This window comes from Puma concolor, chromosome F2, assembly GCF_028749965.1.
Source record: "Puma concolor isolate L17-30 chromosome F2, mPumCon1.1.hap2, whole genome shotgun sequence".
Lineage (NCBI taxonomy): Eukaryota > Metazoa > Chordata > Mammalia > Carnivora > Felidae > Puma > Puma concolor.
In genome coordinates, this window is record NC_141684.1 from 33,415,936 (window position 1) to 33,432,662 (window position 16,727).

General features: G+C 39.3%; 1 protein-coding gene across 1 annotated transcript in view; it reads right to left on the minus strand.

The window, feature by feature from the left end:
• LOC147571917 (uncharacterized) overlaps nt 1-16,727 on the minus strand; it is a 300,496-nt gene that overhangs the window by 83,562 nt on the left and 200,207 nt on the right. Inside the window, exon 6 of the mRNA XM_086695950.1 lies at nt 7,373-7,468. The gene's annotated coding sequence lies outside the window, so the exon portion shown is untranslated. The remainder of the gene's footprint in view (nt 1-7,372; nt 7,469-16,727) is intronic.

A 16,727-nucleotide genomic window follows, 5' to 3' on the forward strand; every position in this document is an offset into this window, starting at 1 on the left:
AGTATAGATCTTTTACCTCTCTGGTTAGGTTTATTCCTAGGTGTCTTATGGTTTTTGGTACAATTGTAAATGGGATCATTTTCTTGATTTCTTTTTCTGCTGCTTCATTATTGGTGTATAGAAATGCAACCAATTTGCATACATTGATTTTGTATCTTGAGACTTTACTGAATTCCTGTATCAGTTCTAGCAATTTTTTGATGGAGTGTTTCCAGTTTCCTATATAGTATTATATATATGCAAATAGCAAAAGTTTGACTTCTTCTTTGCCAATTTGGATGCTTTCTATTTCTTTTTGTTGTTCAACTGCTGCGGCTAGGACTTCCAGTACTATATTAAATAACAGTGGTGAGAGTGAACATCTCTGCCTTGTTTTTGACTGTCATTTTTTTCCCCATTGAGGATAATATTAGCTGTGGGTTTTTCATATATAACCTTTGTTATGTTGCAGTATGTTCCATCTAACCCTACTTTGTTAAGGGTTTCTATCATGAATGGATGTTGTATTTTGTCAAATGCTTTTTCTGCATCTATTGAAAGGATCATATGGTTCTTACCCCTTATTTTTTTAATATGGTGTATCACATTGGTTGATTTGTGAATATTGAACCACACTTGAAGCCCAGGAATAAATCCTACCTGATCATGGTAAATGATTATTTTAATGTACTTTTGGATTCAGTCTGCTAGTATTTTGTTGAGAATTTTTGCATCCATGTAATCAGGGATATTGGCTGTAGTTCTCTTTTTTACTGGAGTCTTTATCTGGTTTTGATATAAGGGTAATACTGGCCTCATAAAATGAATTTGGAAGTTTTCCTTCCATTTCTATTTTTTGGCATAGTTTGAGAAAAAATAGGTATTAACTCTTCTTTAGAGTGTTAGAATGCACCTGTGAAGACTTCTAGCCCTGGAGTTTTGTCTGTTGGGAGATTTTTGATTACGGATTTAATTTCTTTGGTGGTTACTGGTTTGTTCAAGTTTTTACTTCTTCCTGTTTCAGTTTTGGTAGTCTATTATGTTTCTAGGAATTTATCCATTTATTCCTGGTTGTCCAATTTGTTGGCATATAGTTTTTTCATAATATTCTCTTATAACTGTTTGTATTTCGGTGGTGTTGTTTGTTATTTCTCCTTATTTATGACTTTATTTATTTGGGTCCTTACTCTTTTCTTTTTTATAAGTCTAGCTAGTGGTTTATCAATTTTAGTAATTTTTTCAAAGAACCGGCTCCTGGTTTCATTGATCTGTTCTACTGGGGGTTTTTTTGGTTTCTATATCGTTTATTTCTGCTCTAATCTTTATGATTTCCCTTCTTCTGCTGGCTTTAGGCTTCGTTTGTTGTTCTTTTTCTAGCTCCTTTAGGTGTAAGATTAAGTTGTTTATTTGATACTTTCCTTGCTTCTTAAAGTAGGCCTATATTGCTATATACTCCCTCTTAAGACCAATTTTGCTGCATCCCAAAGGTTTTGGACTGTTGTATTTTCATTTTCATTTGTTTTCATGTATTTTTTTAATTTCTTCATTGATTTTCTGATTGACCAATTATTATTTAGTAGCATATTATTTAAGCTCTATGTATTTGTAGTCTTTCCAAATTTTTTCTTTTGGTTGACTTCAGTTTCACTGTATTGTGGCCAGAAAATATACATGTTATGATCTCAATCTTTCTGTATTTGTTGAGGTCTGATTCGTGACCTGGTATGTGATCTATTCTGGAGAAAGTTCTATGTGTACTCAAAAAGAAAATGTATTCTGCTACTTTAGGATGGAATGTTCTGAATATATCTGTTAAGTCCATCTGGTCCAGGGTGATATTCAAAACTGTAGTTTCCTTGTTGATTTTGTGCTTAATCTGTCCATTGATGTAAAAGGGGTGTGAAAGTCTCCTGCTATTATTGTATTATTATCAATGAGTTCCTTTATGTTTGTTATTGTTTTATATATTTGGGTGCTTCTGTGTTGGGTATATAAATATTTACAATTGTTAGATCTTCTTGGTGGATTGTGCCCTTAATTATGATATAGTGCCCTCGTTCATCTCTTGTTACAGTCTTTGGTTTAAAGTCTAGTTTGTCCAACATAAGTATAGTTACTCCAGCTTTCTTTTAATGTCCATTTGCATTATAAATGTTTCTCCATTCTTTCACTTTCAATCTGCAAACGTCTTTAGAGCTAAAATGAGTCTCTTGTACATAGCTTATAGATGGATCTTGTTGTTGTTGTTTATCCATTCTGACATCTTATGTCTTTTGATTGCAGCATTCAGTCCATTTACATTCAGATAATTCTTAATAGATATATATTTAGTACAATTTTATTACTTCTTTTGTTATTGTTTCTGGAGACTTTCTCTGTTCCTTTCTTGTCTTTGTCACTTTTGGTCTTTCCTTTCCACTCCAAGAGTCCCCTTTACTATTTCTTGCAGTACTGGTTTAGTTCATGACCATCTTTAGTTTTTGTTTATCTCTCCTATTCTGAATAATAGCCTTGCTGGATAGAGTGGCTGCATATTTTTCCCATTCAACACATTGAATATACCATTCCCTTCTGGCTTGACAAGTTTCTTTTGAGACATCTGCAGCTAGTCTTATGAGTCCTCCCTTGTAAGTTAGGGACTTCTTTTGTCTTGCTGCTTTTAAGATTTTTTTTCTCTATCACTACATTTTGCCAATTTAACTACAATATGTCTTGGTGTTGACCTACTTTTGTTGATTTTGGTGGGAGTCCTCTGGCCTTCTGGATCAGGATGTCTGTTTCCTTCCCCAGATTAGAGAAGTTTTCAGCTATTATTTCCTCACATAAATTTTCTTCCCCCCTTTTCTCTCTCTTCTTCTTCTGGAACTTCTATAATACAAATGTTAATACATTTAATGGAGCCATGGAGTTCCCTAAGTCTATTTTCATGTTCCATAATTCTTCTTTCTTTTTTTCAGCTTCTTTATTTTCCATTATTCTATCTTCTGTGTCACTTATTTGTTCCTTTGTTTCTTTCATCCTTATGTGCATTGCATACAGTCTGTTTCAAATTTCAGTTATTGCATTTTTCATTTCTGATTGCTGCTTAACTCTTTTATCTCTGTGGTAAGGGCATCACTGAAGTCTTTCATTCTTTTCTGAAGCCTAGCAAGTATCCTTATGATTGCCATGGGGTATGTTACTTATATCTGTTTCTTAGTTCTCTGGATGTGACCTTACCTTGTTCTTTCATATGGGATGAATTTCTCTGTCTTGGCATTTTGTCTAAGTCTCTGTCTGTATGTTAGAAAAGCCTATTATGTTTCCTGCTCCTGAGAGTAATGGCTTTAAGAAGAAGAGATCATATAGCGTCCAGGGCCTGGCTCTTCAGGGAGTGTCTTTGGTGTCTGTTGCTTGCACCCTGCTGTTGTGTTTTGGCTGCTCTATCCTTCAGGTCAGTTGTCTGCAGAGACTCTCTGTACCTGCAGTGGGCAGTGGGCAGTGGGCAGTGTTTGGTCCTTGGCCAGAATGTGTTAAGTTTTAAGTAGGTGTACTCTGGTCTGTTAAATGAGACCTGATACTACTTCCAATAGAACTGAAGCCCTGTAGAACTCTCTGGTTGGGAGACATGTTGTGGACAGGGGTTTCTGCTGGCCTTTTGGGGAAGGGGCCCACTGTGCTGGTACTGAGGCAGACCTGACTGAGAAAGGCAGCACCGATAGAGCACAGGGGTGTGGGAGCTAGTATAAGCAGGGTAGGCAGCCAGAGCCAGGGCTATGCTATTTACTGAAGGTGACTCCGGGTTTATACTAAGGGGCAAGGGTAGGAAATAGCACAAGTCAGCTCCTTTGTCCCTGGAAGGGAGTCTCCATGCACACTGCCTCTCAGGGAAGCACCCCCAGAAGAAGAATAGTCTCCCCCACTGTGTGTCCCAGGCATTTTTCAGATTGCTGTTTTCACAGTCTGCCCCTGGGTTGTCTGCCTGCCTTCTCTCCAGCACCAGCACAGTGCCCTCCAGGCTCTATCCCAGCCAAGGCTGCTGACATTTAAAACTCTAGGCTTCAGGGGCGCCTGGGTGGCGCAGTCGGTTGGCGTCCGACTTCAGCCAGGTCACGATCTCGCGGTCTCGCGGTGAGTTCGAGCCCCGCGTCAGGCTCTGGGCTGATGGCTCAGAGCCTGGAGCCTGTTTCCGATTCTGTGTCTCCCTCTCTCTCTGCCCCTCCCCCGTTCATGCTCTGTCTCTCTCTGTCCCAAAAATAAATAAACGTTGAAAAAAAAAATTAAAAAAAAAAAAAATAAAAAAAAAATAAAAAAAATAAAACTCTAGGCTTCAGGGACCGTGGTGTGGCGGGGACCTGCACTGGTCTTCTGGGGGAGGGCCTACCATGCTGGCTTGCCCAAGAAGGGCAGTTGTGCCAGAGCTCAAGGGTGTTGGACTTGGAGTAGGCAGGCTAGGCAGCCAGTGCTGGAGCCAAGCTGCTTTCCAAAAGTGGCTCTGTGCTTATGCTGAGGGGCAGGGAAGGAAAATGGCACCCACTGGCTCCTTTGTCCCTGGAGAGGCATCTCAATGAACACTATGTCTCACAGACATGCTCCAAAAAAAGCGAATTACCCCCCTGCTCCCACTGTGTGCCCCGGGTGTTCCTCAGATTGCCCAGTCTGACCCCTGGATTGTTTGCCTGTCTTCTCTCCAGGAGCAGGGCAGGGCCATCAAGGCTCTATCCCAGCCAAGCCTATAGATCTTTTAAAAAAAAATTTTTTTTTTAAATTTTTGAGAGACAGAGATAGAGAAAGAGAGCTCACTCACATGATCAGAGGAGAGGTAGAAAGAGAGAGGCAGAGAGAGAGTCCCAAGTGGCTCAGTGCTATCAGCGCAGAGCCAGATGTGGGGCTGGAACTTATGAACTGTGAGATCATGGCCTGGGCCAAAATTGAGAGTCAGATACTTAAGTAACTTGAGCCACCCAAGTGCCCCAGACCTTTAAAACTCCAGCCTTCAAGCCCCACTGATTGCAAAAACAAAAATCAACACCTCTTGTTTCCCCAGCCAATGGCTTGGGGAAATGTTCTCCTTGTGCTTTCCCCGGTGTGCTCCTCTCTCACCTTTCTCCATGACCACAGCTCCTTCCCCTCCATAGCACTCATGATCATTTCTCCCCAGAATCATGTCTCTACACCTCCTACCTTCCTCTATGTGGCTTTTCCCCTCCCTTCAGTTGTAGAGTTTGTTCCACCAATCTTCAGGTTGATTTCTGGGTTATTTCGAATGATTTTATAGTTATTTAGTGGTGTTCCAGGGACAAGACGAGCCTAGGGTCCTCCTATTATGCTGCCATCTTAGCTCCTCCCTCCTTTTAAGAAGTTAAATAATATTCCATTGTATGTATATGCCGCATTTTCTTATCCATTCACTCATCTATAGACTTTTAAGTTATTTTCTTATCTTGGCTATTGTGACTAATGGTGCAAGAAACATTTTGAGATCCTCATTTCAATTTTTTCCAATACATACAGAAAAGTGGAATTGCTGGATCATATGGCAGTTCTGTTTTTAATTTTTTGAGATATTGTCATACTGTTTTCCATGGTAGCTACACCATCTTACATTCCCACCAATAGTGTAGAAAAGTTCCAATTTCCTCCACATCCTCACCTACGCTTGTTATCTTTTGGTTCTGGATTTGGTTCTGTCTTGTCTTGTCTCATCTTGTCTTGTCTTGTTTTGTTTACAGTAGCCATCCTAACAAATGTGAGATGATCTTTTGTTGTGGTTTTGCTTTGCATTTCCCTGATGATTTGTAATATTGAGCACCATTTCATGTACCTGTTAGCTATTGCATATCTTCTTTAAAGAAATGTCTATTCATGGGGCGCTTGGGTGGCTCAATTGGTTAAGCATCCTCACTCTTGATTTTAGCTCAGGTCATGATCTCATGGTTCATGAGTTCCAGCCTTGCATCAGGCTCTGTGCTGACAGCATGGAGCCTGCTTGGGATTCTCTCTCTCTGCCCCTCTCCCACTCGTGGGAGTGTGTGTGGTCTCTCAAAAATAAAATTAAATAACTAACTAAATAAATAAATAAACGTCTATTCAGTCTTTGTCCATTTTCCAATCAGATTAAAAGTAATTTTTTTAATCTCACAGAATTAGTAATTTGTAGAATCATAAAAGTATAGTAACTATAGCATATCTATATGTATGCTCTATGTTTGACCAAAGTTTTTGAAAACTTCTTCATTAGTCTTTGTGGAAAAGATGAAGAAATATCCACTGAATAAGGTGATAATAGTTGGTTATATAAATTACCAAACTATGCTCATAAATCTAACACAAACTGATATTTTTATATACGATAAGGATGAAAATATAGATGACCTGTTCCCCAAATTTGCAGTTGGTATGAAATTCAAAAGAACATGAAATACATTAGTGCCATCATCAACATCTAAAGAGAATCACCCAAATTAAAGATTAAAACTTAAAAAAAAAAACCCATAAAATTGAAACATAAATATCAAGGTCTTCATTTCAATCAGAAATGGTTCCTTCAAAGAAGCAGAACCACTATGAGTGATAAGGAATAATGGATTTATAGTAGGGATTAGACCTTGTACAATCATGGGGACTAGAGAGAAGTCTCTTCCTGAACTTAGTGTAGGTCAGCAGAGCAGACAATCAGAAAGGAAAGCTATAAGTGAAAAGAAGCAGAGTGAAGACAAATAGGATTCCATGAAGACATCTATTGAATCTATTGAATCTATTTCTTACCATTTTGCAACTCAACAACATGGGTGATCTGCCAAAAGAAGCTGGTGCCTGGAGACAGAGCTGCGCATTCACCTAGCCCAGAACTATATGAAACTGAATTAGGAGATTGATCAGTGGGGGCTGGAAGGGCAGTGGACTCCACAGGGGTCAGAAGCCTATAAAGCGAGTCCACAGGTCAGCTCCAATGTGCATGAGCTGTGGTGGCACCCAGAGCCCTCATGAACTTCAGGACATAAAGCCCTCGGCTACACTCTGCCTTCCACATATCATACAATTCCCACAACCAGGAATACAGTTAAGAGAATTCTAGAAATTGCAGTTCCAGCTTAGCTCATTTGCCATGGCACACAATCATCCCTTTGTCATCCCACCACACAGTCTTTATTTACACCCTTCTTTATTTACAGGTCCTTCTTTTTTTTTTTTTTTTTTAATTTTTTTTTTTCAACGTTTATTTATTTTTGCGACAGAGAGAGACAGAGCATGAACGGGGGAGGGGCAGAGAGAGAGGGAGACACAGAATCGGAAACAGGCTCCAGGCTCCGAGCCATCAGCCCAGAGCCTGACGCGGGGCTCGAACTCACGGACCGCGAGATCGTGTACAGGTCCTTCTTTATTTAGAAGTTAAAAAAAAATCTCAGAGTACCTGGGTGGTTTGGTTGGTTAGCATCCGACTCTTGATCTCAGCTCAGGTCTTGGTCTCAGGATTGTCCCACATTGGGGTCCATGATGGGCACGGAGCCTACTTAAAAAAAAAAAAAAGTTAAATAAATCTCTTTTAACCTTATTTAACTTCTAAATAAAGAAGAGCAAAATCATCCTTCCACCTAAATGATGCAGCTGTCTTTCATACAACTGAAAACATGCAAACTCTCTCAACAAAAAATAATACAAAGATATCTCCCTGGAGGGGCCAAGATGGCAGAACAGCATAGAAGTTTTGTTTTGTTTTGTTTTTTGCATCTCTCCTCCCTGAAATGCATCCAGATCAACAGTAAACCATCTTGCACACCTAGAAAACTGATTCGAGGATTAACACAACAATCTGCGCAACCTGAACCACAGAACTCAGCGGGTACACAGCACGGAGAGGTGAACTGGGAGAGAGAAGCTGCGGAGGGCAGGGAGCTGTTTTGCTTGCAGAGAGAGGATGGAGATGGGGGGAGAGTACGGGAAAAGCACCCTCCCCCCCCCCAAAAGCAGCTGGAGAGAAAGTGGAAAAGAGGGAAACAGCTACAGACACTGAACAAAAAAGGGAGAAAGGAAAAAGGAGAGTGTTTAAATTCCATTAAGACTATAAACAGGGGAGCACAGAGTCTGAAACTCCGCAGCTCGATACCTGGCGGTGCCCTGCTGGGAACGGCGAATCCCCAGGAGCAGAGACTGAGGTCTATTGTCCTCAGGCCACACAGGGAGTGGCTTTTCCCCTGCTGGGAGGACATCTGGTAGAGGCTGTGTGGCCACCCGGTCCCAGCAGACCCAAGAGGACAACCACATTTGCTGGTGCTGGAACAAGGTCGTTAAGGGTGAAGCCCAGTGCCAGATGTGTGTCGTGATTTTCCATAATCCCTGAAATGCTGCTGCCACACCATCTCACAAACTTTTCCTGGGGCCGGCTGGCACACGGTTGCACTCTCTGGGCATCAGCAGCAGCGCAGTCCCACAAACGTTCCTGGGTGTGGCCAGCACTCAGCCCTTCCTTGGTGAGACCCTCCCCCAGAAGGTCTGAGCCGGTCAAAGCCGCAGTCCCTCAGAAGGGAGCGGTTGGGAAACACAGCCGCATCTGAGATAAAACTCGGGAGGGAGGTGTCACCTCTCAGCCTACCGGCTTGGTCAGACAGTATAGAAGCGGGGAGTGGACAGAAGCCCAGGACAAAGGACAGGTGCTTGATTGCCTGTTGCCAAGAGCACTGAGTTCCAACACCCGAGACTAAGTCGTTGGGTGACACCATTTTCTCCCCTCCCGCGCATGCGCATACACACCTAGACAAGCCACCGCAATCCACCCCAGTAAGCTAAGCAGCGCCACCTAGTGGAGAATGAAGCTGTTACACTAAACACTGCCCAACTGGGCCAACTGCGTTGTTGAAGAACACCAGTCTCTGCCTGCTTAGTTTACAGACTATAAAGTGCTTAGTCGTTTGACTTCTACAGGAAACCAGATGTAATTTCAATCGTACTCCATTCTGTTTGTTGGTCCTTTTATTCATTTTTTTTCTTTTCTTTTCTTATTCTTGAATATAGAAACAGAAAAAATTTATTTTTATTTTTCATTTTTATCAAAAAGATTTTTCTTTAATTTTTTCTACTATATTTTTCACTTTTTTGTAAATTTTTTCAATTCTGTTTTACTTTCATAATTTCATTTTAGTCTATTTTATTCTATTCATTTTTTCAAATTTTCAAACATTTTCCTTTTTTTCCTTTTTTCCTTTTTTCCCTTTGTCTTTTCTTATCTTTCCCATTTTTCTCTTATCTATCAAGCTTCTTTCAACAACCAGACCAAAACACACCTAGAATCTAGCATCCTTTATTTGATTTCTTTGTGTTATTTTTAATTTTTTAATTGTTTTGTGTTTTACTTTATTAATTCCTTTTCTTCCTTCAAACTGACAAAATGAAGGAATTCACCCCAAAAGAAAGAACAGGAAGAAATGACAGCCAGGCACTTAATCAACACAGATACAAGCAAGATGTCTGAACCCGGATTTAGAATCACGAAAATAAGAATACTAGCTGGGATTGAAAGTAGATTAGAATCCCTTTCTGTGGAGATAAAAGAAGTAAAAGCTAGTCAGGATGAAGTAAAAAAATGCTATAACTAAGCTACAATCTTCAATGGATGCCATGGTGGCAAGGATGGATGAGTTAGAGCAGAGAATCCAGGATATAGAGGACAGAGTTATGGAGAATAATAAAGCAGAAGAAAAGAGGGAAACTAAGGCAAAAGAGCATGAAATAAAAATTAGAGAACTCAGTGACTCATTAAAAAGGAATAACATCAGAATCATATGGGTCCCAGTAGATGAAGAGAGAGAAAAAGGAGTGGAAAATTTGTGATCAAATCTGACCATAAAACTTTCCTAACCTGAGGAAAGACACAGACATCAAAACCCAGGAAGCACAGAGGACTCCCTTTAGATTCAACAAAAACCGACCATCAATAAGACATCATAGTCAAATTCACAAAATAATCAGGCAAGGAAAGAATCATGAAAGCATCAAGGGACAAAAAGTCCTTAACCTACAAGGGACGACAGATCAGGTTTGCAGCAGACCTATCCACAGAAAATTGGCAGGCCAGAAATGAGTAGCAGGATATATTCAATGTGCTGAATCAGAAAAATATGTAGCCAAGAATTCTTTATCCAGCAAGGCTGTCATTCAAAATAGAAGGAGAGATTAAAAGTTTCCCAAACAAAAATTAAAGGAGTTCATGACCACTAAACCAACCCTGCGAGAAATTTTAAAGGGAACTCTCTGAGGGGAGAAAAAATGAAGAAGAAAAAAAAAAAGACCAAAAGCAACAAAGACTAGAAAGGACCAAAGAACACTACCAGAAACTCCAACTCTCCAGGCAACATAATGGCAATAAATGCTATCTTTCATTACTCACTCTAAACGTCAATGGACTCAATGCTCAATCAAAAGACATAGGGTAACATAATGGATACGAAAACAAGACCCATCTATATGCTGTTTACAAGAGACCCATTTTAGACCTAAAGACACCTTCAGATCGAAAATGAGGGCATGGAAACCATCTATCATGCTGATGGTCACCAAAAGAAAGCCGGAGTAGCCATACTTATATCAGACAATCTAGACTTTAAAATAAAGACTGTAACAAGAGATGAAGAAGGGCATTATATCATAATTAAGGGATCTATCCACCAAGAAGACCTAACAGTTGTAAACATTTATGCTTCAAACGTGGAGACACCCAAATGTATAAATCAACTAATCACAAACATAAAGAAACTTATTGATGATAATACCAGAATAGTAGGGGATTTCAACACCACACTTGCAGCAATGGATAGATCATCAAAAAGGAAAATCAATAAGGAAACAATGGCTTTGAATGATACACTGGACCAGATGGACTTAACAGATATATTCAGAACATTTCATCCTAAAGCAGCAGAATACACATTCTCCTTGAGTGCACATAGAACATTCTCCAGAATAAATCACATACTGGGACACAAATCAGTCCTCAACAAGTACAAAAATATCGAGATCATACTGTGCATATTTTCAGACCACAACGCTATGAAACTCGATATCAACCACAGGAAAAAATTTGGAAAGGTAACAAATACTTGGAGACTGAAGAACATCCTACTAAAGAATGAATGGGCTAACCAAGAAGTTAAAGAGGAAATTAAAAAGTATATGGAAGCCAATGAAAATTATAAGACCACAGACTGAAACCTCTGGGATGCAGCAAAGGCAGTCATAAGAGGAAAGGATATAGAATCCAGGCCTTCCTAAAGAAGAAAGAAAGGTCTCAGATAGATACACAACCTAAACTTACAACTTAAAGAGCTGGAAGAAAGAACAACAAATAAAACCCAAAGACAGCAGAAGACAGGAAATAATAAAGATTAGAGCAGAAATCAATGGTATCAAAACCAAACCAAAACAAAAAAAACAACAAAAAACCAGTAGAACAGATCAATGAAACCAGAAGCTGGTTCTTTGAAAAAATTGACAAAATTGATAAACCCCCTATCCAGTTTGATCAAAAAGAAAAAGGACCCAAATAAATAAAATCAAGAATGAAAGAGGAGAGATCACAACCAACACTGCAGAAATGCAAACAATAATAAAAGCATATTATGAGCAATTATATGCCAATAAAATGGGCAATCTGGAAGAAATGGAAAAATTCCCAGAAACATAAAAACTACCAAAATTGAAACAGGAAGAAATGGAAAATTTGAACAGACCCATAACCAGTAAAGAAATTGAATTAGTAATCAAAAATCTCCCAAAAAACAAGAGTCCAGGGCCAGATGGCTTTCCAGGGGAATTCTACTAAACATTTAAAGAAGAGTTAACACCTATTCTCTTGAAGCTGTTCTAAAAAATAGAAATGGAAGGAAAACTTCCAAACTCTTTCCTTGAGTCCAGCATTACCTTGATTCTAAAACTAAACAAACACCCCACTAAAAAGAACGATAGACCAGGTTCCCTGATGAACATGGATGCGAAAATCCTCAACAAGATACCAGCCAACAATACATTAAAAGAATTATTCATCACGACCAAGTGGGATTTGTACCTGGGATGCAGGGCTGGTTCAATATCTGCAAAACAATCAATGTGATACATCGCATCAATAAAAGAAAGGACAAGAACCACTTGATCCTCTCAAAAGATGCAGAAAAAGCATTTGACAAAATACAACATCTTTTCTTGATAAAAACCCTCAAGAAAGTAGGGACGAAGGATCATACCTCAAGATCATAAAAGCCATATATGAAAGACCCACTGCTAATATCATCCTCAATATATATCTGATGAACCCTGCCTTTCTACAATTTTATTATTAGTTAAGTGTAACATTTTTACAGTAGTTGTCAATGAATAAAACTGCTGACATAGAGATTTTAGGTCTTTGACTATCAGAATAGGAGCAAAGATGGGGATAAAGGCCAGGTTATGGAAATCTGAGAATAGAAGCATCAAGTTGTCCATGTGCTATGAATTGAGAAGCCCAATGAATCCAACCAGCAAAATATCATCATTTTTCAAGAGACAATGAAGTACAGGTGGAAAAAACCCAAAACACTAGGAATCAAAATACTCAAGTTTTAGTCTCAGTTCCCAGTTGAGTGACCTTGGAAAATTTATTTAACCTCTCTGGGCTTCAGTTCCATCTATGTAGTGAGAAATTGGGCCAGAGAATCTCCCATATCTTTTCCAGCTATAATCTATTTATAGATTTATTTTCTGTATTTACTTCTCTATTTTGAAATTTGCTGCTATTAGAACTCTCCTTTAAATTAGGCCAAAATGCCAGGGCCTTGATCACCAGAAGTCACTAATCCTTACTTGGGTTAGAATGAATGCTTTGGTTAGATTACCAAACTTCTCTGTTTGTAAGTAAGAAGATACAGTAGGTTTCAAATATTAGGGTGAAGTAGGATGACTGAATTGAATTTATAGATCCCAATGTATTCTATCCCAAGATTGGATAGACAAAATTTCATAGCACACATATAACTATGGAGGTTGTAGAGGCCATAGATGTGATAAGCAGACCCTAAGTGACCAGGAAGTGCCTTAAAGCTATAAAGAGGAAAGCAGATCTTTGTGATGTGCTCCAGCATGAACTTTGGCCCTAGATTTCCTGGAAGTATATACAAATAGGTGATAAAAAGGATGGGTTGAAGATAACTGGATACTAACCAGGAAGTGATTGCCAAAAGATAGTGTCAGAAAGAGCCAGCAACATGGAGTCCCTATTATGTATCAGGTTTTGTTCTGACCTTTACAGGGATCACATCCCATAATCCTCCCAACAATTCAATTAAGTTGGAATTGTGATCCCATTCATAGATGAGGAAATAAAAGTTAAGGAACTTGCTCGTTACAGGGACCGCCACACTTCCAAACACTGACAAAGAAGCAAATAATTGTTCAGTCAATTTAAGATTCATCCGAATGAAAATAAAAATAACAAGTCTTGGTAAAGTATCGCTGGAATTTTCTTTCTCCCAGGGCACTAGCCTCTTTCTAGTGAGGCCCTCCCAAGGATAAGATTTTCTTCTGTTGGTCACTAGACTGTCTCCTAAAGTACATATAACCTGTAAGCCTTGATGCAAGAATAGCTAATGCAGTTTGACAATACAACAGTTTGATTTTAGCTTTTCTTTAAAATGAAAGATGTGATTGTCACTTTGCCTAATCTTCAAGTATAAATAGATAATTTTGGGGGAATGTAGGTGATAGCTAACCCTTATCTATCTGAACTCAAAATTTTAAAGTCTTTAGTGGTCCAACCCACCCCTAGACACCAGTTATTTTTGACATGATTAGAGGTCAGGCCCTTGCTTCCCTGACCATTACCACAATCAAATACAAGTGTGTGCATGTGTCTGTGTGTATATGTGTGAATGCAATGCAAGCATGATTGTGGGATCACATTCATTTAGAAATTAAAGTTTATGTAAATTTTTATTCATACTTTATGAGTCTTGGTCTCTGTATAAGTGTCTACTCATTTAGAAAAGAAACAATCTACTCTAGCTGCACCTCTGGAATTAGAAAGCTTGTCATCAGACTAACATTAAGCATCTTTGAAAACATAATGTAAGTCTACACAAGGATAAATTTTTAGTGTCACATCCATTGGAAAATAGAATAATACCTAGACTGGCAATAAAAGTATAAAAGAGGAAAAGGACAAAACACGTTCTCAACAGACAAGTTAGAATATGAAGTTGTTAAGACAAGAAGAACACCTAAACAGATGACAGAAAATGACATCAGAACAATAATAAAGAAACGAAGGGAAAGACTTCAAAGGTATTAAACAGATAAGGATACCATGCATGAAATAGAAAGAAAGAGTACAAAACCAAAAGTCAGTCTAGAATGCAGTCCTACACATGCAAAGAGGGAGCTCAAGGTCCTTCCAATTCTCACATTCTATAGTTTATGACTGTGTAATTCTAAAACATTTGCTTAATGAATTATCTTCAGTCCCCAACTGACACATCTTTCCAGGCACACAAGGGCTGCTGATTCCCAGGCTCCAGTTGAGAAGGACAAACCTCCTTTCTGGGTTCCACTTGAATTCAGAATTTAACATAGAGCCCATGTGGATCCCACATTTAAATCTTGTTCTTTTTTGACAGGTTGACAGGTGTGGTACATATAGAAATCTACAAAAATATGAACAGACAAACTTCAAAGACTATTGAAGGTCTGGCCTGTCAGATGGCTGGAGGGATGGAAAGTACCCCAGACCCCAGCACTCTAAAACTTTCTAATGAGAGGAGCAACATAAATATTACACACTTCAAACCACCAATGTTATAACTGCCTCACGAGAGCTGCTCACAAACATGTCCTTTAACAGGAAAAGCTCGCCATGAATCTTTCTTGCAGGCAGTGCACATTTTAATGAATGCTAACATGTTTGCAAACATAATGAAAATAGTATTTCCCACAGAGCAGTGTGAGATTATTTGAATAAAATATCTGCCTTTGGACATGAGTCTCAGCCGATGATCGCAGTAGGATCTGTGCTTTATTTGTGGATTAGAAGCCACAGTGCAAGATGGACATGTGCTTTATGAGTACTGGCTGTGGCAACCTCTCACCCGCTGACATCTGCCCAGATTGCTCCTGGTTTTAAATCTCTGCATCTGAATTTTAGAAGCTAAAACTTTGGCATTGCTAAAGAGCCATGTCTCTAAAAGGGAAAGTCTCACGAGGGGATGAAATTCAATACCAGAATTTCAAATATTTTATCATTGTAGAACAGAAACCAACACAAGAAAGGGAATACAATGAAAATGGCTGGAACACAGGACCCCAACAAACTGAAAAATGGTGGCATTTCAATTATAATGGAACTACTACACCCTTGGGAAGGATTAACACATGTCTCATAGGCAGTTGCCTTGATTGGAAGATACCTTCTTCACTCTCAGGGAGCAGGTTCTAGATCCTATGGCTCTCTGATGGCATATAAGACTGTGTGTTTGCCAAGTGAGTGCATAAATCTGGGGGTATTTGTTCCCGCAAAAAAATTGCTTCAGACCCCAGCCCACATTTCCCTCCAAATCCCTCCCACTTTAAAAATTCTTTAATTACTTCTGTATGCATTTGGTGTACATCTGGCTTGCGTCACAGGCCTTTCTTCAATAATGGCCCATTTTCCTTTGAACAAGGCCCAGCTTAGACATGCCTATAAGTAGAAGCTACAACAGAAAGAATAGGGAGTTAGAGAGCCGATTGGACATCAGGAAGCAAAAGATAACTTGAACTTATAAAAAGTCATAAGAATACACACAAAAAAGTTCAAAACTTGGACCGCACAAGAAAGCAACTGCCACAGATCATTTCTGAAAACTCAGTGGTTTAGCACAATAGAATTTTATCTGTCAATCTCACAAACCCCAATTGACTAGGGTGGGGGTGACTGTGGGTGTTGGGCTCGATGCCATCCTCTGGGCCCCATGCTGACACAGTCATCTTCCTTCCATACATAGTTTCCAAAGTCACTCTGGGTGTCAGGATGTGGCAAGAAAACTTGGGAAGAGAGACAGTGGAGAGTCATCCAAGAAGTGCTTTGAAACAGGCCTGTAAATGGCTCACCTTTCTTTTGCCCGCATCTCAATGGCCAGTACTCAGTCACATACTCACACCTAAAGTGAAAGGAGGCTGGAAAATGTAGTCCAGTGATGCTCTAATAAGGTTTGGCAAAACCACCTCACTATACCCAACTAATTTGGAATAAATTCTTGGTATGTTTCAGAGGAGCTTGACCTGATTTTTACTACATGCAAATTAGTAACAAGTAACAGTAATGTCTGATGATAGATATTAGATTTTTAATACTTTGAGTTTTTTTAAATTTTTTTTAAGTTTATTTATTCTGAGAGAGAGAGAGAGAGGGAGAGAGAGAGTAGGGGAGAGGCAGTGAGAGAAGGAGAGGGAGAATCCCAAGCAGGCTCTGCACTGGCAGTGTGTAGCATGATACAGGGCTCAAACTCACAAATCCTTGAGGTTCATGACCTGAGCCAAGATTGAGTTGGACGCTTAACTGCCTGAGCCACCCAGGTGCCCCATAGATTTTTGAATACTTTCAACTAATTTTTTGATTCCCCAAATTAGAATAAATTGGAGCACAGTGACAATGTTTAATGCAATATACTCATTTAGGGCCAAGATCATGCCTGTTTTCCTATCCACTATATCTTGACAACCTCAAGATGAAAATATGTGTTCAATGTATGACCTCATTGATAAATGTATGT